At 40.6% G+C, this 12695-nt stretch overlaps 1 protein-coding gene and 1 long non-coding RNA gene across 2 annotated transcripts in view; one reads left to right on the forward strand and one right to left on the reverse strand.

The window, feature by feature from the left end:
- Window positions 1-7798, reverse strand: part of LOC128654107 (uncharacterized) — a 32503-nt gene extending 24705 nt beyond the window's left edge. The window contains exon 1 of the long non-coding RNA XR_008401423.1: window positions 7368-7798. This is a non-coding gene — a long non-coding RNA (uncharacterized LOC128654107). The remainder of the gene's footprint in view (window positions 1-7367) is intronic.
- The window catches only part of NALF1 (NALCN channel auxiliary factor 1), a 1037778-nt gene that overhangs the window by 471568 nt on the left and 553515 nt on the right, over window positions 1-12695 (forward strand). The gene's annotated exons all lie outside the window — the stretch shown is intronic.

Below are 12695 nucleotides of genomic sequence, written 5' to 3' on the forward strand. Positions count from 1 at the left end.
AAATGGAGCACAAAAACAATTAGCACCATTATGCGGTAGCACCACTTAAGTTAAATCAAAAGCGCTTTTATTTTAGAGCTAATATTAGTTGGAAGTAAAATACTGCTGCTTGAGCGCAAGTCTTGGGAATGCTAACATCTGGATGTCAGATAGTGAGGGCGCTAATTCCAACACAATATAAACTTCTATAGGGTATGCTGATAATGTTGAGTGGATTTCTTCACTAACTTTTAACTATGATTCTCTGTTGAAATATTTGTTTAAAAAAACTGCACACATACATACATATGTACGAATGCATACACACACACGCACACACACACACATAAATACTGTTTTATATATATTTTTCTTTTTTTAACTATACAATTTTTTAGTATTCATTTTACATATACAGAATGATTGTATATTATTTAGTACACGTTACTTATGGCACTATGATAATTGTTGTTCCATTCAGCTGGCATACCATTATAAACTATGGCATCTTTTGGCAATCAGAATTGTGTATGATTGCCATGGTTACCGTTTCTATGCCGACCGGATGTAGCAACATTCAATAATGTATATCCATCACAATTTTCCTGGCACTTATTAGAATGTGGCACACTGCTGTTATAACAAGTTCCCCAAACTAGTATGTCACATTAATACGTTTGAAAGTGTAGAATACACTACTTTATCTTTTATTTCACGTTTTGTTCATTGAATCCGTAAACCGGAAGTGAGGTAATACAACTTCCGGTTTCGGATAACACAGTGGAACGCAATATGCGTTCCAAACTCGAAAAATTGGCGCACTTTTCCTTTGGAGAGACACTTAGATTGATATGTGGTAATTGATATGTAACACTATAAATGAGTTGAATTTTGTTTGTTTTGCATGCTGATGAAGGGGTTGTGAACCCCGAAAACGTTCCATTAAATTGGTTTTTTGTGAAAAGTCCTGAGAGTGCATCCTTTTGTTTTCTATTTCATGGTATATCGTTGCACCCAGGCGAGTTGGCTACTGGTGGGCTGAACTGGAAATTGTTTACTACTTATCTTCTGACCAGTGAACCCCCTTGTTTAACCTCATTTATTTACATCTCCAGCGCCTTCACCATTGGACTGCACAATTCCTTCTGTGCTGACAGTACAGAGTATACTTGGACTTTTGGCTGCAGTAAATTAACTCCTTTTCATATCCTTTCACCGGCACACTGCTACATGCTCCCCTCTAGCATGACATCACAACCCAGAACAGAGGATAACAACATCTCTGAGTCCAACATTCAGGTGGAAGACCTGACCTGCCAGGCCGTGGCAGCACAGACGGGCACTGCATCTTACACCCCTGATGATGCCGACCGGATTCTGTTTGCACCCATCTCCAAAACAATTGGTGAGACCCCAGTTAATTTATATTACTCTTTACTTAAATTAAAAAAAAGAGAGGTTGATTTGGCGTTACATGGCAGCTATCTGTCCGATTACTATAGAACAGGACACATTCCCCGTGGGTTTAGAGTCCACAATGTGCCCACTATTGGGCGTGATAACCCAGATTTCAGAAAAAAGTGGTGTTATATCTTAAATAAGTGTTCTTTAGACCTAATATTATTGGTTATTGAAGAGGTCACTGCAATCCTTAGTAAAGTTAGGACTGAAATACAAACATTTGAATCTTTACATAGTATCACACTCACTAATGACACCCAAGAGAACTGGTTATCAAAAATTAAATTGCAAATTGACAAATACCAGAGTGATTTAATCACATTTAAAAATAAAAAACTGGAGACTGTCAATAATGATTACACGCAGGGAAAAGTGTACAAATGGCTGACTAACACACAGGGGAATCAGACCAGGAGGAGACACAGAACCAGACGGGTTCACTTTGACACGGTAGATACGAGTGGTGAAGATTCCACTGATGCCGATAGGAACCCCTCTGGCACTGCGTTTACTCCACCTGGTCAACATAGGCATCAGGATCAATTCTCCTCACATGAACCCAGATCACACTCAACCCCTAGTCATTTTTTAGGGGTAACAACACGATCTCGGGGAGGGGGAGGCATAACAGACCCCATATCAGGCGGGCGGGGTATCAGACACCGACCCCCCAGACGACCACGACAGAGGACATAATTGTCAATTTGAGTGCACATGCCTTAACTGATAATGAACGTAAAGTTCTCAATAAAGGCCTATCTTTTGTGCCGAGCACTTTAATCTCCGAATTTGACCTTAAACTAGATCTTTACAAATTAAATAGATCTCTTAAGATTAAAGAATTCTTCCAAAATAAAGATTCGTCTAGACAGAAGTCCCATATTGAACTTAAATGCAGTGTACCTAGTTCTTTTGAACCCAGCAATAGCAGTCCAAGTACCAAAACATTTTTGAGGTTGATATCACAGGACTTGGACACAGAAAGAAAAGATACACTATGGAAACATAATCTCTCAAGAGATGAATTGAAGGCTATTAAAACTCTCCAGAATGACTCCTCTATAGTCATCAGGCCCGCCGACAAGGGCGGGGCCATTGTTCTTTTAGATTACAGTGATTATAGAGAGGACATCCTGAAGCAATTATCAGACACCCAGACATACAAATTGCTAACTTCTGACCCTACTACACCATTCAAAATACAACTTGACAAATTGATTGAATTGGGATTTGAACAAGGGTACATAACTGAGCACATTCGTGACTTTTGCATTACCACATACCCTAAGATACCCATTTTATATTCAATCCCCAAAATCCATAAAACATTAGACCACCCACCGGGCCGTCCCATTGTGTCAGCCAGGGAATCACTTACCCAACCTATAGCACAATATGTGGACGTACTCCTACAGCCAGTGGTGAAAGCAACACGGTCTTATGTTATGGATACGAATGATTTCATTCGTAAAATACGGACTGTTGACATCCAGCCAGATGATTTACTCGTCACTCTGGATGTCAACAGTCTGTATACCATTATACCACATCTTGACGGACTTAAGGCTATACAAGAGCACCTCACGGGTAACACCCTTTATGAAGGGCTCCCAGTAGGATTTTTATTGTCCCTCATTGAATTCTGTCTGTTTAAAAACTATTTTCGGTTCGAAAATGATTTTTATTTGCAAACTGCCGGCACAGCCATGGGTTCCTCCATGGCCCCCTCGTACGCCAACATTTATATGTCACAATTTGAAAACATGTATCTATGGAATGCGTTGAACGTATCTATTATCTGTTATTACAGATACATAGATGACATTTTTTTGGTGTGGCGAGGGGGCCTGGAGGAACTCCATAAATGGTTTGATGTGTTTAATAACACTACTGACAATGTCAAGTTCAAGATGACAGCTGACACTGCATCCATTCATTTCTTGGACTTGACAGTTTTCAAGGATTCTAACAAATTAGGAACCACATTGTATCATAAACCCACCGATCGCAACTCTATATTAAGGGCAGATAGTTGCCATCCCCCAGCCCTATTAAAGGGCATTGTAAAATCACAATGCATAAGAACAATGCGTAACAATTCGAATCCTGTAACGGGGGTCTCCCAATTGAAAGGAGTGGGTGAGAAGTTCCAGAACAGGGGCTACAAGATCCCGATAATCTATGATGCTGTGGAATCGGTTTCAAGGCTAACACAGACAGAATTAATTATATCCAAACCAAAAAGGGACGCTAGCGACAAGCTCATTATGTCCACTACTTTTACTCCAGTGACAAAAAATATTGGCCAAATTCTTCGACAGCATTGGCCAATTATGTCTTCAGACCCAAAACTCACATTTACCCATAACCTACGACCTATGGTTGGATTCAAGCGGGGAACTAATCTTAAAGATCTTCTGGTGAAAACGGACCCCAAGCAGTGTTACTCAACTGGGATGAAAAGGAACATAAGGGGCTCCTATCGTTGTTTGGGCTGCACAACGTGTAATGGCCTAGTGGGCACTAAAGTTTTCCATCACCCACACACTAATCGAACATTCTCCATCCGGCACTCCATAACGTGCACCACCACTCACGTTATATATTTATTGTTTTGTCCATGTTCTTGTTTCTACATAGGGAAGACCTCTGGCACACTTCGTGAGCGTATGGCTAATCATCGCCACGCCATAAGGACAGCACTTAAAAACGGCGATTCCGAACAGCCAGTAGCGCGACACTGCGCTAACAAGGGACACTCTGTATCTTCCATCCGCTATATTCTAATCGACCACATACCCCCATTAGATCGGGGAGGCGACCGGAACAAGCAACTTCTGAGACGAGAAGCCCAGTGGATGTTCAGATTAGGCACAATACAACCAGGTGGCCTGAACACCATGCCGGACTTTAAGAGCATTATGTGATCCATAACTGGGGTGCTACATACTGGGGGTATGCCAGGTGGACATGGTGGCTCCGTTTTGGCACACATTTCAGTTTCCCCTAGGTGTAGGGGTGAGTGTTGTGCGCCTAACGGCACAGTTTAGGTGGACCATCTGTCTCCACCTTCTCTGTGGAAGCCTGGTCCGCCGTGAGCCATTACCCATTTATTCTAACATGCACCACCAGTCTTAAAAACGGACACTAAAAAAAAAAAAAATGTCACTTCCACTTGAAGAATTGCAGAGGTGGATAGTATCTATACGAGCTTTATATGTCCATTATTCTTATCTAGATTATCTGTTTTTATATATCCTTACCTTGCAATTATACTGGAGATTAGAATCCTGAAACAAGGTTACCCCCTTCACTTGATCATTGGCATATTTTGGCCGACGTAAACCATTACCCCCTAATGGTCAAAATTTAATCTAATTGAAAATTGTGCCCTAACGAAAAAGCAGCCCAAATAACACAGCCCTACAATTCTGTTACACATATCTATTGCTCTAATCTGATCTTCATTTGCTTGTGAATTTAGTGCAGCATTATATATGTTTAACGCCATTTTACTGCAATATGCTGGCGACACATTATGAGCCACATCACTCACATTTGCAACATTACGCCTGTAACTTGCCATTCCAAACATTGGTACTGTCATATGGTCCAACTTTTATGTTTTAACTTTTGTTTTTCTTTTTTTAACTATACAATTTTTTAGTATTCATTTTACATATACAGAATGATTGTATATTATTTAGTACACGTTACTTATGGCACTATGATAATTGTTGTTCCATTCAGCTGGCATACCATTATAAACTATGGCATCTTTTGGCAATCAGAATTGTGTATGATTGCCATGGTTACCGTTTCTATGCCGACCGGATGTAGCAACATTCGATAATGTATATCCATCACAATTTTCCTGGCACTTATTAGAATGTGGCACACTGCTGTTATAACAAGTTCCCCAAACTAGTATGTCACATTAATACGTTTGAAAGTGTAGAATACACTACTTTATCTTTTATTTCACGTTTTGTTCATTGAATCCGTAAACCGGAAGTGAGGTAATACAACTTCCGGTTTCGGATAACACAGTGGAACGCAATATGCGTTCCAAACTCGAAAAATTGGCGCACTTTTCCTTTGGAGAGACACTTAGATTGATATGTGGTAATTGATATGTAACACTATAAATGAGTTGAATTTTGTTTGTTTTGCATGCTGATGAAGGGGTTGTGAACCCCGAAAACGTTCCATTAAATTGGTTTTTTGTGAAAAGTCCTGAGAGTGCATCCTTTTGTTTTCTATATATATATATATATATATATATATATATATATATATTGTATGTACTGTATGTGTATATATATAGTATAGTAGTAGTGCCATTGGACTCTACTTTTTCTCTTCAGGAAAATATATCAAGCTGCACGTGGACACGTTTTCAATCACATAACCTGTCCATCTGCAATTGCCAAAATGTAATACTGTAGAAGGGCTCTGTTGTTAAGTCCAGCCCCCTGTTCTTGGTCAACCAATTGCATGAGAGCAGGTCCTATCAATCACACCGAAAAGTGATTTTGAGGTGTTTTGTCTTTGGCACCTAGGATAAGAAGCAAATATTCTGTCTTACATTTGTGGTTACAGACTTACTCTCACAAGCCTGAACTGCAAGTTCTCATAAGCTGTGAATGCATCTTGATAAATCTTTCAAGTCCTACAATAGATCACATTAATGTGTAGTGGAGTATTGATAGGTTTTGGCCAAGGAACCAGTGCATTTCACACTTGTGTCTCTTTAAAGTAATGATAATGAACATTTATAAACACAACACCCTGCACTATATGATAATGCAAGGAATATATATATGCTAATAAGCATGCTGCATCATATAATTAATGCAGGATTTGTATACACTGATAATATATTTGCTCCACTGTATAATAATATTGAGGTTTTATACACTAAAAAAAACAAAAGAGCCCTGTATAATAATGATGGGTGCCAATAAATCAATGGTGAACACTGTGCTGCTTAACGATGCTGAACATTTATACATTAAGGGGCCAATTTATGAAAGGCCTGTCAGGCATGATCTGACATTGCGGATCATGTCCGACAGACCTCACTGAATGCATTACGCTCTCCACATTCAGCATTGCACCAGCAGCTCTTGTGAACTGCTGGTGCAACGCTGCCCCTGCAAATTCACGGCCAATCGGCCGCTAGCAGGGGGGTGTCAATCAACCCGATCATATTCAATTGGGTTGAATTGCGGCAATCTCTGTCCGCCTCCTCAGAGCAGACGGACAGGTTATGGAGCAGCGGTCTTTAGACCGCTACTTCATAAATGGTGTTTCTGGCGAGCCAGTAACACAAACCCCCAAGCTCCATATTGAGCTTGATAGATAGGCCCCTAAAATGAACACATTGCACTGTATCATCATGCCAAGTATCTATACACTGAAATAGGGCATGTTGTGTTGAAATAATGGCCATCTATAAAGGGTATATATGTAGAGAAGACAGACAATAGATACGTGGTAGTGTTATGTTTTCTGTCAGGTCTTTTGCAATTTATGAATAAAGTTCAGACAATGATATGAACTAAAAGTTGTATTTGTAGCTATTTAAATAATCCAAAACTCTTATTGTCAGAAGAGCAAGGAAAGGGATTAAATAGCGTATTTAATCCAAATTAACAGGCAAAATAATAAAAGCACAACTCACAGTTAACTTTCACTGTAGTTGTAAAATAGCTCTTCTTAAATAAATACAAGCTTTAAATGGTGCTGCAGAGAAGGCAGTAAGTGGTTAAATTGTAGTTAGTATGCAAAGTTAATAAATCTCAAATTTAAGCAGAGATGAAGTCTGATTATGCGAACAGAGTTGTTCCGGTATTTGTATAAGCAAAGTCTTTATGTGGAGTTAAGCAAACATGCAATAGAGTATTAATCAAGGCTTTTGATACTTGCGGTTTGTAGATAACTCCTCCGGTTCTTAGTTTTAGAGAGGTGATAAATCCTTTAAGTTTCTCCGTTGAAACCAACTGTTTGCTGTTAGTATTCCTTGAAGCTGTGTAGGAAGCAGGGTTAAAGGCTGTAGATGCAGTAGCTTGTGTAAACAGGTTGGCGTCTGAACGCTGTCTGCATATGCTGAGCTGGTGTCGGCTTGAATGACGTCACAGAGTTGCTATTCAGGAGCGGAGAGCAGTTTGTAAGCTGAGAGGTGAGAGTTCAGAATACAGATCTTCTTGATATGTTAAAGTCCTTAGAATATGCGAAGCAATGTTAATTGAAACAAAGTCTCAATGAGGATAAATGTTGAGACAGTTGAAGTGACTTATTTAATCACTAAAGGCTGGATAACAGGATAACAGTGGAGAGTCCTAACAACTAACTTTCCCTGTTACACTAAATAATCAAGCAAGCAAATAGGGATCAGATGGTCCTTTTAAGGGTTGTGGAAAGGGAGGTGTCAGAAGGATTTAAAGAGAAAGGAGATCATAACAGGTAGTGAACAAAAATTACTTTAAATAGACATATATATATATATATATAAATATATATATATATATATATATATATATATATATATATATATTCATACGTGTATCTGCGTATCTGCACTCACAGTTCAAAAGTGTCTTCCACCAGGGTGCAAAGTCAAATCATTGGGCCCATTTATCAAGCTCCGAACGGAGCTTGTGGGCCCGTGTTTCTGGCGAGTCTTTAGACTCGCCAGAAACAGCAGTTAGGAAGCAGTGGTCTACAGACCACTGCTCCATAGCCCTGTCCCCCTGCTCTGATGAGGCAGACAGGAATTGCCGGAATTCAACCAGGAACTGCACTCACTGGATTTAGAAAATAAATTAATATTTATTATATGGTGACATTTGGGGGGTTCACAGACCCCTTCCTCAGACCAGACAAAGTGTAAATGAAAACAGTGTTACTTAAATGTGCTAAGCCTCACCCATCAATTAATTCAAAAATTGTGCCAAAAACAAATTGTCATGTCAACCCCATAGTTGCCTTGTAGCAAACATAAACATAATGGGAATGAAATAACAACTATGGATATACCCCACTGTGATGAGAGCAGGATGTGATGTCACTAGTATGTGGGCGGGGCTTAGGTCCGGTGTCTGTGTCGCAGTTAGTTTAGTACAATCAACCTGACTAGATGTGTATTGTTATGCTCTGCAATAAATAGAGTTGTACCATCATTGCTGTGTCCTGCATATGTCCTGCATCTCATGACATGGTGTCAGAAGTTCTGGACTGCGCTTCTGTTCCTGATCGATTGCAATGTCAAAGTTTACCCCACCTGAGCCTTTTGACTTTTCTCAGCCTGCAGCTTGGCCCACATGGCGTCAGCGGTTTCAGCGCTTCAGGATTGCATCCAAACTGAACAAGGAGAGTGGTGAAGTACAAGTTAATTCTCTTTTATACTCCATGGGGAAAGATGTAGAGCCAGTGTTCAATGCTTTTACTTTCCAAGAAGGGGAAGAAGTTAACTTTGATATAGTTATGGATAAACTCAGTGCCCACTTTGTGCCCAAAAGAAATGTGATTCATGAGAGAGCTTGTTTTCACAAACGTAATCAGCGTGTGGGAGAATCTGTGGAGTCATTTGTGCGCAGCCTGTATGAATTAGCTGAATTCTGTGAGTTTGGTGTTGCTAAAGAAGAGCAAATCAGAGACAGAATAGTTATTGGAATTGCAGATGCTGAAGTCTCCCTGAAGCTGCAGTTAGAGCCTGATTTAACGTTAGACGGGGCTATTAGGATGGCCTGCCAGAGTGAACTGCTGAAAAAGCAAAGTGCTGATCTGAGGTCTGAGAGTATTGTGGATGAAGTGCAACAGTCTAGGAAAATTACTAGTGAAAGGCACAGTGTGAGCGGTAGATCTAAAGTACTGGAAAGGCCTAGAAGTGGATGGGCGCAACATGGCCGATGCACACGGTGCTACCGGGCTCATGATCAGAGTGCTATATGCCCGGCCAGAGATAAAAGATGCAGAAAATTTAACAGAATAGGCCATTTTGAAGTGGTGTGTAAAACTGAATACATTAAGGAGATGCAGGTGGACAGTGACCAGGAGGGTCAGGAAGTGTCTTTTGTGGGGTCTGTTGTGGAACGGACAAGCTCAGAGGAAGATTGGAAAGTTACTTTTACTGTAATGGGAGCCAAAGTTGATTTTAAGATTGACACAGGAGCAGATATCACTGTAATGTCTTTTGCTGAATTTATGAAACTGCCTCGACAGCCCCAGCTGGCGAGGGTTACTACAAATGTCCATAGTCCTGGTGGCCGCATTGATTGTGTGGGGAAATTTCTTGCCAGCTGTGAGTACAAACAGAGGAAGTTCACCATGTGGGTGCATGTGATCCGAGGTCAGTGTGTTAACAGTTTATTGAGCGGAAAAGCAGCCTGTGACTTGGGCCTCGTGACCAGAGTTAATGAGATCTCTGAAGATATGTTTGGCGAGTTGGGCCTACTGAACTGCAAACCTGTCCGTATAGCACTTAAAAGTGACGCAGGGGGGCGGAGCAAGCCACTACAAAGAAGAGACGTGTTTTTTGGTAGCTCCTGCTCACAAAAATTAATATTGCAAAATTCTGAGAAATATAGCTTAAAAAGCCTCATCATTTATCCAGAACCTTTTATGTAAAGGTCTGGGCTTTTGGAACTTTCCATTTTTAAGCTCACAGCAGAGCAGGAGCTAAGATGCTATGCTCCTACATGAAGAGGCCCTGATCACACGAGGTACCGGCTCTCTATTTTTCCTCAGTTTAGCGTGGCTTTCGGATTGACGACTCTGAGTAACTAACTATACCTCATAGCCACACCGCAGAACGCTCTGAGCCAACTGCAGTGTATAGATATATCCATAGATCAGGGCCACGGAACCCCCCACTATCTATCTATCTGCCAGGACACTCAAGAAGATATTCGTACTATCAAGCTATTTGCTCTCTCTCTGCCAAGCACTCAGAGGACAGACCATTGGGTCGCACAACAGCCGTAGCAACATGGAGCTATTGGAAGGAGAGGAGGTTACTACCCTGCTTCACCTAGATAGCTGCTATATGGATCTCAAGCAGGGTTTACTTGATCTCCTAGAGCTCGCTGAGCAACTCCCGCAGAGCTCTCACCCTTCCCACAACTACGAGACGCAACTAGAGGAACGCACATCTATCGCACAGCAGACCGACCGGGATTTGAGTGAGTGCCAGGACTCTTCATTAGAAACGGACCTTATCTACACAAGCCCTAATGTGGACATCATTCTCTCTAGCTGCTGCGGGAGCCCTTCGAGAAAGGGGCCTCTACTCCTTCCCTCACAGGAATCTCGACATCGCCACGGGACTTTTGCTTTGCTGGCCCGCCATGGAGGACAAGAGAGGGTAGCGTCATGCTCCCTAGCTGAGACGGAGAAGGTATCAAGCCTAATTGTGTTTGCTCCTAGAGATGTCACTCATCCCTACCCGCTGCAGCTTTTTGTAATACGGACATACATGAGACATATGGGCGCTTCCCCCATGGTTGTGCTGACTTTTTTCAGGTTAGGAGTGGGCTAATCACTGACACTTTACATCGGACCTCCGCTCCTTATCCCCACATATACCGCTGTTGCATTAGCTTGTACCGCTACATCTAAGTTAAATTTTCATCTTAAGCTTGTCTTATCTACATGTTGCATAGAGTCTTAGCAGTTCTTATAATTATTGTTAGATTACAGAGCTCAAGGTTACTCTGGCCCTGATAAGGATATATAGGGTGATCACTTTTCTCTTTTTTTTTTCTTATCCCTTTTTTTTTTTTTTTTTTTCTTTCTCACCGCCCTTTTCCATCATGAGGTATTCCTTACACACTGTTCTTATAAATCAAGTTCCCTTTCACCCCCCCAACCACATTCTGTATCATAATGTTATAGTGCTCCCATGGGGTAGATTCTAACCCTTTGCTAACTGTCTTGATGTGGTTTTATTATCTATCTTTTGGTGGAATTAGCCTTAAGAGTAGCTCATTTACTATATGGCCTTTAATGAATTCCTGCATCTATTTAAATACTTCCTACCCATCTCAATGACTTCTATATTAACACTGCCAGCGGCCGAGGCAGTGCAGTATATGATGAAGGCAGGACTGAGAAGACTAGCTTCTTTGCTATTTTGATAGGAATTTTATATGCAGGACGAAAGCACACTACCTACGGTCCTGAGGCTTATGAGCTTCACCAGAATAGAGTCACACCTAACACTGTCTTATTCCGTCCCCTTATAGTTTTTTTACCTCACCCTTAGATACCTCCCCAGCCACCAAACCTCTTCCTATAATCTCTTTTTCCTCTGGCTGTATAGGTGACAGTTTCATACATCTAGTGACCCATAGGGCTGTGAAAGATACTAGTCAACGCCACCAGCGCAGAGTCCCCTTATACTCCAGTCCGAATATCAGCTCAGGATTTTATTATCAGTGTCCTTAAGACTAAGCATAGTACTATCTCACACGTCTTCCCTCCACCCCCTATACTCTTAATTCTGAGCGGCTCTTGCCCGCTGACTCCCTCCCCCCCCCCTGCATAAAGGTTTTCAAGTAACTACCATTCACCATGTTTGTAATATATCAGTTGGTCCAAAAGTGACCATTTAAATAGTTACCATATATCTAATACTTACCTTTGAAAAAAAAAAAAAAAAAAAGAGATATCATATGTCCATATATGCTGTCATAGAGGGCTTATATTGTGGAATTCTAACAGAATATGCATGCCCTGGTATAGACATTGTCATTACCTATTTATTTAGTTTATTTATCTACTTTTATTTATTTTACTTTCTTCTCTGTGCATTGCATTGTTTGTCATGCAGTGTGTATATAATTCTCACCCCTCTGGTTGTTTAAATGCTAGTCTCACACTATTGTGGTTTCAACAAAAATCTCTAACCCATACAGAAGATTTACATCTAGAACATTGTGTTTAACTAGACTCTTCTACTCTTAGTAGCTCTATACCGATGCATTTACACTCACTGAACAATTTCTGGATGAATAATACGGCTATACATTCACACTGCTCTGATCTCATAATTTTAACAAAGTTTGCATAGATAGTCTATCATTAGGGTTCTGTGTTTCATCTTATCCTAGACATACCCTTACCTATTGATTGTATAATATTTGTGTTATGTATTGCCCTCTCTCAACGCTCTATTTTTAAGCGATGGACACCTGTTATTGTTATTGTATGTATATGATAAATATCTCAATAAAAAATTATTATTATAAAAA

This window comes from Bombina bombina, chromosome 3 (assembly GCF_027579735.1).
Source record: "Bombina bombina isolate aBomBom1 chromosome 3, aBomBom1.pri, whole genome shotgun sequence".
Taxonomy (NCBI): domain Eukaryota; kingdom Metazoa; phylum Chordata; class Amphibia; order Anura; family Bombinatoridae; genus Bombina; species Bombina bombina.